Below are 11,136 nucleotides of genomic sequence, written 5' to 3' on the forward strand. Positions count from 1 at the left end.
CAGAAACGAGCCTATAAAGAGTGAATTTGGGAGTAAATTGTAGAGCTGCCGCCAGCCACCGGCAGTAATTGATTGGTAAGGTCAGAGCTCCCGGTGTCAAATGGCCTGCTCGATCTCCGTGCACTCTTTCTCTCCTCTCCTCTCCTTGCTGCTTTGCTTTGGTAAATATTCTGCGGCCGGTCCTGAGGGGTTCAGACTTGTTTTATTACCCGTCCCAGGTCACTTTATTCCGTCGTTATTTACCAACACATGTCCTCAGCGAAATCCTGGCACCTCTGCAGGATTGTGGTTTCAAATGAACAGATATGAAAATACGATATATCCCCCACATACCACCACAATTCTGTGGCCTACTCAAAGTAGCGTATTATTATCATGTTATTGCAATATTATTAACATTAGTAGTAGGCATAATAGTAGCCTTTTAGTCGGCTAATCGTTTTTGTTTTTGTTCATATTATGTTTTTAAATCTATCAAACCCACTATTACACTTTTAGGTCTATAAGCTACTGCAACACTACAATAACAGGAGCAATAGAGCTTCTGCACTAACGTCAATCGGTGTGCATTCCATATCTGGCATTGTATTCTTTTTCAGACAGTAGCCTATAGACTTTCATTCTATAAATATCAATATCAACCCTTCCACAATAGCTTTCAAACATTCATAGACACCATTCTTACAAACTATTATCATATCCAGTAACAGAAATTTGCAACGCACATTAGGTGATACAACTGGATGCCGCACTAGCACTATGTGATGTGAGTGCCTGCCTTTTAGCCTATATAAGGTTGCATTTGCAGGTGTGTTTTTCTCCGGTTGCCTACTGACTGCCCACTCACTATCCATCCCGCTGCAGTTTCCCCGGTATCAGTAACACAAGGCATTGATTTTACGGTAAAGTCACTTTGTAAAAGGAGTGAGTAACTGTGGGCCGCGCTATCACTGTATTACACGGGTATGGTCCACATAACAAGATGAACATTGATTCAGCATTACGGATGATCGATAATGAAAGAAGTAACTTCAGGGCCGAATTAAAATGCAAGCTAGCCTTCATGCTGCCAGGCCAAGTCAGGAGTGACAGCGGGAGGAAAGTAAAGAAAGAGAGAGAGAGAGAGAGAGGACAGAGTGGGAGGGGCTAAAGAGAACTAGATCCTTATCAGGAAGGAGCCTCTGGTACATAGGAGGATGCTCAACCAATTTAGGGATTATTCTCACTGAATAGAGTAATGCTTGTCATGATTGTCATATGGGCTATTTTTATGTATATCTATCATCTGTCCTTCTTTTGAGTAAGGTTTATGATGGATTAAAATGTAGGCTTGACACTTGACCGCATAACTTGATCTCATGACCAAAATATAACCCACGTTATTAAATGATAATGACAATGATAATATCTGCTTCACCCATAGTCTAAACTGTAACACTGTAATAAATACTTACTCTGCTTAATATAGGCCTACATTCTCTTATGCTGAATAACTGTGACAAAGGATGGTCAGGCCGATTGACCTGCCACTCAGAGAGAACATGATATGCCAATGTGGTACAGTCACCAGGCTGATTCAAAGCTACATTGCTATGTAGGTTTATGTTTACCTTTACTCTGTCTGTCCCTAATCCAAAGGTAGACTAATTCAGGGTTTTGCCATGTCTACAGCCAAACATTTACTTGAGGTCATTCTTTGGCATATCCTCAGGATATGCTAAGCCAGGTCCAACACAAATATGTCCTCTCCTCCTCCTCAGCTCCTCAGGGCTAACCTGAAGACAGAGGACCAACTTGAAGACACATGAAAAGGTATCCCCTGGAAATATTCCATCAATCCCATTGTTATTTGGTTCCATTTGGTTCCACAGCGAAGTGATGAGGTGGATGAATGAAGTGATGAGGTGACGTCTCTGGATAAAGATCTCCACCTGAGTAGCAGCCTCAAGATGCCTCCAGCATTCTGCCCTAACCTACGTATCCTGAATACGACCCCGCTGTGCTATAGTCCAGTCATATCAACACGATCTCTTAAACTCACTGCTATATTTCCAGGCTGGTCATATACACATTCCATAGTCCCCTCTCTGTGTCCCTATTATGGGACTTCTTGGTCCGTCCATCAGATGAAACCAGCAGTCAGTGTCCTTTCATGGCCCCTCGACTGGGTGCTGCAGCCAGACTAATATCAGATTGCCCCTGTTAACAGCTCGGGTCCACTGAGCCAGACAAAGCCTCATCTCTTTCCAGCTGTTGTTGCTGGTCTGGGGCTGGAGGCTGGGCTGGAGGAGCAGCAGCTGTACCAACATGGTGGAGAGGACGTCTTCATGTGCCAGGTGCCCTGGACACTGCAGGAGGTTGCTGGAGGGGGACTACTACAGTCTTGAGTGACTATCTCTTGTATTGAACCTAATAAGGGAAATCTGCAGTTCAAACAATACCAGTGGTCCTCTTGACAATGTAAATAGCTGAGGCATGGGGCTGGAGACATGTAACCTCTCTCAAATAGATAGCTATGGATGCAAGGACTGACCATCCATGTTTTCAACATTTTCGTTTTTACCATGTTTTCAGGCTATCAGTGTTGGTTTACAATTTTACTTTGTTTTTCAAACAAAGTAGTTAAACAAACATATATTTTGGGTTCTGATGGAGTAAGACAATTGAACAGAGCTCATGAGGCATTTAGAAGTTATATTGTTCAAGAGTCAATAGGTATCAGAAATATATTTATTTTTGATGTAGCAATCACAGATTTCCCTGTTAAATCATGCTGTCAAACTCACCTACGTTTGCTTGTTACAGTCTCTGACATGGAAACATGATGTCACAATCTCTGACATGGAAACATGATATCACAATCTCTGACATTGAAACATGATGTCACGATCTCGACATGGAAACATGATGTCACAATCTCTGACATGGAAACATGATGTCACAATCTCTGACATGGAAACATGATGTCACAATCTCTGACATGGAAACATGATGTCACAATCTCTGATATGGAAACATGATGTCATAATCTCTAACGTGGAAGCATGAAGAACACATACAATTAGGATGACACACGAAGTAAGCATTTACATTTCTTTAGCTTACTTTAGTGTTCATTCTTAAACATGTTCACTTACTAGTTATAGTTTTAGTCAACAAATGCATGAATGGAAGAGTAAATAGTTTGGAACGACAAATAAAATGTTTGCCTCCAAAACCAAATAAATATTTGTATGTGCCCACAAACTGTCATACTTTTCTTTCCTTTCACCAGTGACCATAAATCAAAATAACATAGAACATTGATGCAATTACAAAATATAGCGTATTTTCAATTACCAGTTTTAATTCGACAAGTGGTTTGAGTTTGTTATATTTATCAAGGCAAGGAGAGAAGGCTAGCTCCTTGACAGTCATGGAGTTTCTGTTATGGTGCCGGGTCTGTAGGCCCAGCACTTCTGTTATACTGCCGGGTCTGTAGGCCCAGCACTTCTGTTATACTGCCGGGTCTGTAGGCCCAGCACTTCTGTTATACTGCCGGGTCTGTAGGCCCAGCACTTCTGTTATACTGCCGGGTCTGTAGGCCCAGCACTTCTGTTATACTGCCGGGTCTGTAGGTCCAGCACTTCTGTTATACTGCCGGGTCTGTAGGCCCAGCACTTCTGTTATACTGCCGGGTCTGTAGGCCCAGCACTTCTGTTATACTGCCGGGTCTGTAGGCCCAGCACTTCTGTTATACTGCCGGGTCTGTAGGCCCAGCACTTCTGTTATACTGCCGGGTCTGTAGGCCCAGCACTTCTGTTATACTGCCGGGTCTGTAGGCCCAGCACTTCTGTTATACTGCCGGGTCTGTAGGCCCAGCACTTCTGTTATACTGTCGGGTCTGTAGGCCCAGCACTTCTGTTATACTGCCGGGTCTGTAGGCCCAGCACTTCTGTTATACTGCCGGGTCTGTAGGCCCAGCACTTCTGTTATACTGCCGGGTCTGTAGGCCCAGCACTTCTGTTATACTGCCGGGTCTGTAGGCCCAGCACTTCTGTTATACTGCCGGGTCTGTAGGCCCAGCACTTCTGTTATGGTGCCGGATCTGTAGTCCCAGCACTTCTGTTATACTGCCGGGTCTGTAGGCCCAGCAGTTCTGTTATGGTGCCGGATCTGTAGTCCCAGCACTTCTGTTATACTGCTGCATCTGTAGGCCCAGTAGTTCTGTTATGGTGCCGGATCTGTAGTCCCAGCACTTCTGTTATACTGCCGGGTCTGTAGGCCCAGCACTTCTGTTATACTGCCGGGTCTGTAGGCCCAGCACTTCTGTTATACTGCCGGGTCTGTAGGCCCAGCACTTCTGTTATACTGCCAGGTCTGTAGGCCCAGCAATTCTGTGATGGTACTGGATCTGTAGGCCCAGTAGTTCTGTTATGGTGCCGGATCTGTAGTCCCAGCACTTCTGTTATACTGCCGGGTCTGTAGGCCCAGCACTTCTGTTATACTGCCGGGTCTGTAGGCCCAGCACTTCTGTTATACTGCCGGGTCTGTAGGCCCAGCACTTCTGTTATACTGCCGGGTCTGTAGGCCCAGCACTTCTGTTATACTGCCAGGTCTGTAGGCCCAGCAATTCTGTTATGGTACTGGATCTGTAGGCCCAGTAGTTCTGTTATGGTGCCGGATCTGTAGTCCCAGCACTTCTGTTATACTGCCGGGTCTGTAGGCCCAGCACTTCTGTTATACTGCCGGGTCTGTAGGCCCAGCACTTCTGTTATACTGCCGGGTCTGTAGGCCCAGCACTTCTGTTATACTGCCGGGTCTGTAGGCCCAGCACTTCTGTTATACTGCTGCATCTGTAGGCCCAACACTTCTGTTATACTGCTGCATCTGTAGGCCCAGCACTTCTGTTATACTGCCGGGTCTGTAGGCCCAGCACTTCTGTTATACTGCCGGGTCTGTAGGCCCAGCACTTCTGTTATACTGCCGGGTCTGTAGGCCCAGCACTTCTGTTATACTGCCGGGTCTGTAGGCCCAGCACTTCTGTTATACTGCCGGGTCTGTAGGCCCAGCACTTCTGTTATACTGCTGCATCTGTAGGCCCAACACTTCTGTTATACTGCTGCATCTGTAGGCCCAGCACTTCTGTTATACTGCCGGGTCTGTAGGCCCAGCACTTCTGTTATACTGCCGGGTCTGTAGGCCCAGCACTTCTGTTATACTGCTGCATCTGTAGGCCCAGCAGTTCTGTTATACTGCTGCATCTGTAGGCCCAGCAGTTCTGTTATACTGCTGCATCTGTAGGCCCAGCACTTCTGTTATACTGCCGGGTCTGTAGGCCCAGCACTTCTGTTATACTGCCGGGTCTGTAGGCCCAGCACTTCTGTTATACTGCTGCATCTGTAGGCCCAGCAGTTCTGTTCTGGTGCTGGGTCTGTAGGCCCAGCAGTTCTGTTATACTGCTGCATCTGTAGTCCCAGCAGTTCTGTTATACTGCTGCATCTGTAGGCCCAGCAGTTCTGTTATACTGCTGCATCTGTAGGCCCAGCAGTTCTGTTATGGTGCTGGATCTGTAGGCCCAGCTGTTCTGTTATGGTGCTGGATCTGTAGGCCCAGCAGTTCTGTTATGCTGCCGGGTCTGTAGGCCCAGCAGTTCTGCTATGGTGCCGGATCTGTAGGCCCAGCAGTTCTGTTATGGTGCTGGATCTGTAGGCCCAGCAGTTCTGCTATGGTGCCGGATCTGTAGGCCCAGCAGTTCTGTTATGATGCTGGATCTTTAGGCCCAGTAGTTCTGTTATGGTGCCGGATCTGTAGGCCCAGCTGTTCTGTTATGGTGCCGGATCTGTAGGCCCAGCAGTTCTGTTATGGTGCTGGATCTGTAGGCCCAGCAGTTCTGCTATGGTGCCGGATCTGTCAGCCCAGCAGTTCTGTAATGGTGCTGGATCTGTAGGCCCAGTAGTTCTGTTATGGTGCCGGATCTGTAGGCCCAGCAGTTCTGTTATGGTGCCGGGTCTGTAGGCCCAGCAGTTCTGTTATGGTGTTGGATCTGTAGGCCCAGCAGTTCTGTTATGGTGCTGGATCTGTAGGCCCAGCAGTTCTGTTATGGTGCCGGGTCTGTAGGCCCACACTGTAAGCCTAAACCTAGTAGTTCTGTTATGGTTCTGGGTCTATGTAGACCTAGTAGTTCTGTTATGGTTCTCGGTCTATGTAGACCTAGTAGTTCTGTTATGGTTCTCGATCTATGTAGACCTATTACAGAATCTTAATTTGAGCCAGTTTGCTACAACAGGAAAATAATCCTGCAGCAACAGGAAATGTGAATTATTATGTGGATTATAATTAATTTACATCTTTGTAGAGGTTGATACATTTGTCATTAGGCTTCTGACAAACATCAGAAGCCTTTTAAAACACAAATACACTACAAGTTTTTATCTCCTGCTGTGCAGAAAAATGCTCAGCAACAAAAAAGTGATCAAATGAAGATCCTACATCTGAAGTTATGTTATGGTTGTGGGGCTGTGTAGACCTATTAGTTATGCTATGGTTCTGGGTGTGTCTGCAGGCCAAACAGTTCTGTTATGATTATGTAGGCCTAGCAGTTGTGCTATGGAAGGCCTAGCTAGTCAATGTAGTCCGTGTTATTGAGTTTCTCAGCATGCTGACAGAGTGAGGTCAGAGAAGACTCTACCACCACCACTTAAACCTCAGCAGGCAGCTTGGAGAAGGATGTACTCACCTAGAATACATGACCTTATTAATGAACAAGATGATACAATGCAGCGAATGATAAAGTGTGTATGTGTGCGCGTGTGTGTACAACTGTACACGCATGATTATCTGAAATACAGAAATAGGCCATGACATTATTATTATGACAACAAAGATGGTAGGCTTATGAATGGAAGTAATAACAGGCTCTTGCTATAAAAAGTGAAATGACAACGTACCACCCAGACTATATTTATATTATCCACGTAAACAAAGCTAATTGGGCATACCTAACACTGTTTACATCATAACAAGGAAGCAAAGCATCAGTGACATTTTATCAGATTGGCCCATTCAGCAGCCTTAGCATAGCCAGCCAGGTTACCCGTGATACAAGTCATTATTTGACGTCTATTCATGTCTGAGGACGTTGGGAGATTATGTGGAAACTGTCCACTAGGGGCAACAGTGATCATTGTTATCATCTGCCTCTGGTGCCAAAGGTTTCATTTTCAAATCCAGCAAAAAAAGTTGGTTTTGAGATTTTAGTTTTAAGTCTATCCCAAACCTTAACCCTTACCTTAACCATTCAGAGTTAACACCCAACCTTAAGATTTTGGAGTTAACACCTAAAGTTAACCCTACCCTTAAAAACTAGGGGTTAATCCCTTAATTTAACTTCAAACACTTTGAAATTTGGAACAACTTCGAAATTTGATGCTTGATAAACATGAATGGACGTCTAATTCTGAAGTGAGACTGTGAGAGCTAGTTGCAGCTCAGCATGCTGGTTTTGGCTCAGACACATCACTTTTGTTTGCAGCCAACAGTAATTGTTTTTAGATTTAGATTTTGCAGTTGACTTTGAAATAGAGCAAACGTTAACACCCCCTCCCTGTGTTTATATGATATGTATATGTGTGTGTGTGTCTACGTGTGTGTGTTTGTGTGTATATATATGTGTACTCTACATGTGTGTGTTTGTGTCTGTGTGCTCAAACTGCATGTCTGTTGTTGTACAACAAGCACTGGAGCAAGACTGGGCCCAGCTGTCAGGTCAGTGCAGTCACAACCAATAATGATTACACTCTCCCAGCTCTTTAATACATGCTCCATAACTGCTGCACTGAATATGGAGGGAGAAATGCCCCTTTTACAGAACAATACAGCCTCATCATCACCGTCCCCGCCCCTCTCTTATCTGCCTCTGAGGGCCCCCAGACCACTTCACGGCCCCGTGTGAACGGCTGCTAATCTTTGTGTTTCTGTCAGATTCTCCCAATGAGCAGATACTCGCTCCCCTAGCTGTCCCCAGCCGACCAGGGAATTAATCCTTCGCCTCTGGTGGTGCTAGATTGTATAGCCCAATCAATACTTATGGGGTTGAGAATTTAAAGGCAGAAAAAGAGGAGTAACTTGCTCTTTAATTGACAGATTTGATAGTGTCGTTGACGTAAATTATGGTCAAAATAGCAAACAAAAAACCAACAGAAAAAGCGTCAGTTCAGAGTTCACTAGTAGACGTCATCACAAACCTGCCTGGGCACATTAGCAGCCTTTAAATCAAACAATATGCGCATGGCTCATTGGGATAATTTGAGGGGATTGAAACGTTAAACGGTAGCCATCAGAGTATATATTAGAGAGGTCGTCCAGCCTGTCAAGTCAACCCTGACTTCCCTTCCCACAGACCCCTAATGAAATAATTCTCTCTGCCAGTCAGCCCAGTACATAGGATTAGGAACACAGGCAGGAGAGTGTATATTCATGTATATATATATATATATATATATATATATATATATATATATATATATATATATATATATATATATATACATGATTATATATGGGAAAAGTGTCTGCATGCTATTCCCCAGGTCCCTTTAAGCCCGCCGGACCGGCAGAGCAGTCAGGCCCCGTGTGGGACAGCAGAAGAGGGAAATCACTTATGCTCTTAGCATCAGACAATAAATCCTCAAGTTATTTGCCACCATGTTTAATTAAATATTTGGAGAAGAAAACCCTGTGATTGATTTGCCTACGCTATTGACCTGCCATCGATTGGGGCCATTTAGTAGACCCAACTGGGATAAGGCTAAATGGTGGCTGAGCCCTCTGAAATGTAAGTAGTTAAGAAGTACTTGAGAAGAAACAAGAAAATCTACTTTGCATCATGTGGACTACACACATGTTCCTAGCAGTCAGATGGACTTGTCCCATGCCAATTGACCTATGCTTGTGTAAATTGGGTTGGCTTTAAACCATAGAACTCTTTTTAGAGCAACGATGTATTGTTTTTGCTATACAGAATACACTATGTATGTACATATATGGTATAGGGAATACGCAACGTAATGTATGTGGTCAAGTTGGACCGCTAGTTGCTATATCCGGGTTTATTTCTTGAAAACATTAAAAGAAAGAAAGACAATGATATGTATAATCCTATTGTGGGTTTGTAGAAAAAGAGTGTGGATTAAGTCTCCTCTTTGAGATAAAAGCATAGTTATTAGTTACCATACCCATGTCACCATATTCACTTTCAGCAAGCGTTCAGTATTTTCACTCAGTCTACATTTTCGTAATACAATATTACTACACCAACTGGGTCACTGTGTCTCTAAACGCAATACCAGGATGTATTTGGAAGAGGTGGTTTTGATTGTCAAATTATACATTTTAATGGTTAATAATGTTTAAAAAAATATACAGTTGAAGTCTGAAGTTTACATACACCTTAGTCAAATACATTTAAACTCAGTTTTTCACAATTCCTGACATTTAATCCTAGTAAAAACTCCCTGTTTTAGGTCAGTTAGGATCACCACTTTATTTTAAGATTGTGAAATGTCAGAAGAATAGTAGAGATAATGATTTATTTCAGCTTTTATTTATTTAATCACATTCCCAGTGGGTCAGAAGTTTACATACACTCAATTAGTATTTGGTAGCATTGCCTTTAAATTGTTTAACTTGGGTCAAACCTTTTGGGTAGCCTTCCACAAGCTTCCCACAATAAGTTGGTGAATTCTGGCCCATTCCTCCTGACAGAGCTGGTGTAACGGAGTCAGGTTTGTAGGCCTCCTTGCTCGCACATGCTTTTTCAGTTCTGCCCACAAATGTTCGATAGGATTGAGGTCAGGGCTGTGTGATGGCCACTCCAGTACCTTGACTTTGTTGTCCTTAAGCCATTTTGTCACAACTTTGGAAGTATGCTTGGGGTCATTGTCCATCACAACATGATGCTGCCACCCCTGTGTTTCACGGTTGGGATGGTGTTCTTCGGCTTGCAAGCCTCCCCATTCTTCCTCCAAACATAACGATGGTCATTATGGCCAAACAGTTCTAGTTTTGTTTCATCAGACCAGAGGACATTTCTCCAAAAGTACGATCTTTGTCCCCATGTGCAGTTGCAAACCGTAGTCTGGCTTTTTTGTGGCGATTTTGGAGCAGTGGCTTCTTCCTGGCTGAGCGGCCTTTCATGTTATGTCGATATAGGACTCGTTTTTACTGTGGATATAGATACTTTTGTACCTGTTTCCTCCACCATCTTCACAAGGTCCTTTGCTGTTGTTCTGGGATTGATTTGCACTTTTCGCACCAAAGTACGTTAATCTCTAGGAGACAGAACGCGTCTCCTTCCTGAGCGGTATGACGGCTGCATGGTGTTTATACTTGCGTACTATTGTTTGTACAGATGAACGTGGTACCTTCAATCATTTGGTAATTGCTCCCAAGGATGAACCAGAGTTGCGGAGGTCTACAATTATTTTGGCTGATTTCTTTTGATTTTCCCATGATGTCAAGCAAAGAGGCACTGAGTTTGAAGGTAGGCCTTGAAATACATCCACAGGTACAGTTCCAATTGACTCAAATTATGTAAATTAGACTATCAGAAGCTTCTAAAGCCATAATTTTCTGGAATTTTCCAAGCTGTTTAAAGACACAGTCAACTTAGTGTATGTAAACTTCTGACCCACTGGATTTGTGATACTGTGAAATATAAGTGAAATAATCTGTCTGTAAACAATTGTTGGAAAAATTACATGCATAAAGTAGATGTCCTAACCGACTTGCTAAAACTGTAGTTTGTTAGCAAGACATTTGTGGAATGGTTGAAAAATGATTTTTAATGACTCCAACCTAGGTGTACGTAAACTTCCAACTTCAACTGTATAATTCATTTGAAGCACTGCACCACTGGACTTAAATAAATGGCTAAACCAAAAAGCATCCAAAAAGGTGCCTAAAAATGTTAGGTGTTCCTATTCCTCGAAGAGAGAGTAAACTCTCCCCCCTCCTACTCTGTATCAGAGCCCCAGCATGCTTCACTCTGTGGCTTCAGGGATTCAGATTGCTATCAAGGATTTATCAGTCTCATCTTGGAGCAGCATTGATCTCCAGCGAGAATCTAATCCCAGACGATGAAGTTCAATAACAACT

The sequence above is a fragment of the Oncorhynchus masou genome, chromosome 1, assembly GCF_036934945.1.
Source record: "Oncorhynchus masou masou isolate Uvic2021 chromosome 1, UVic_Omas_1.1, whole genome shotgun sequence".
NCBI lineage: Eukaryota > Metazoa > Chordata > Actinopteri > Salmoniformes > Salmonidae > Oncorhynchus > Oncorhynchus masou.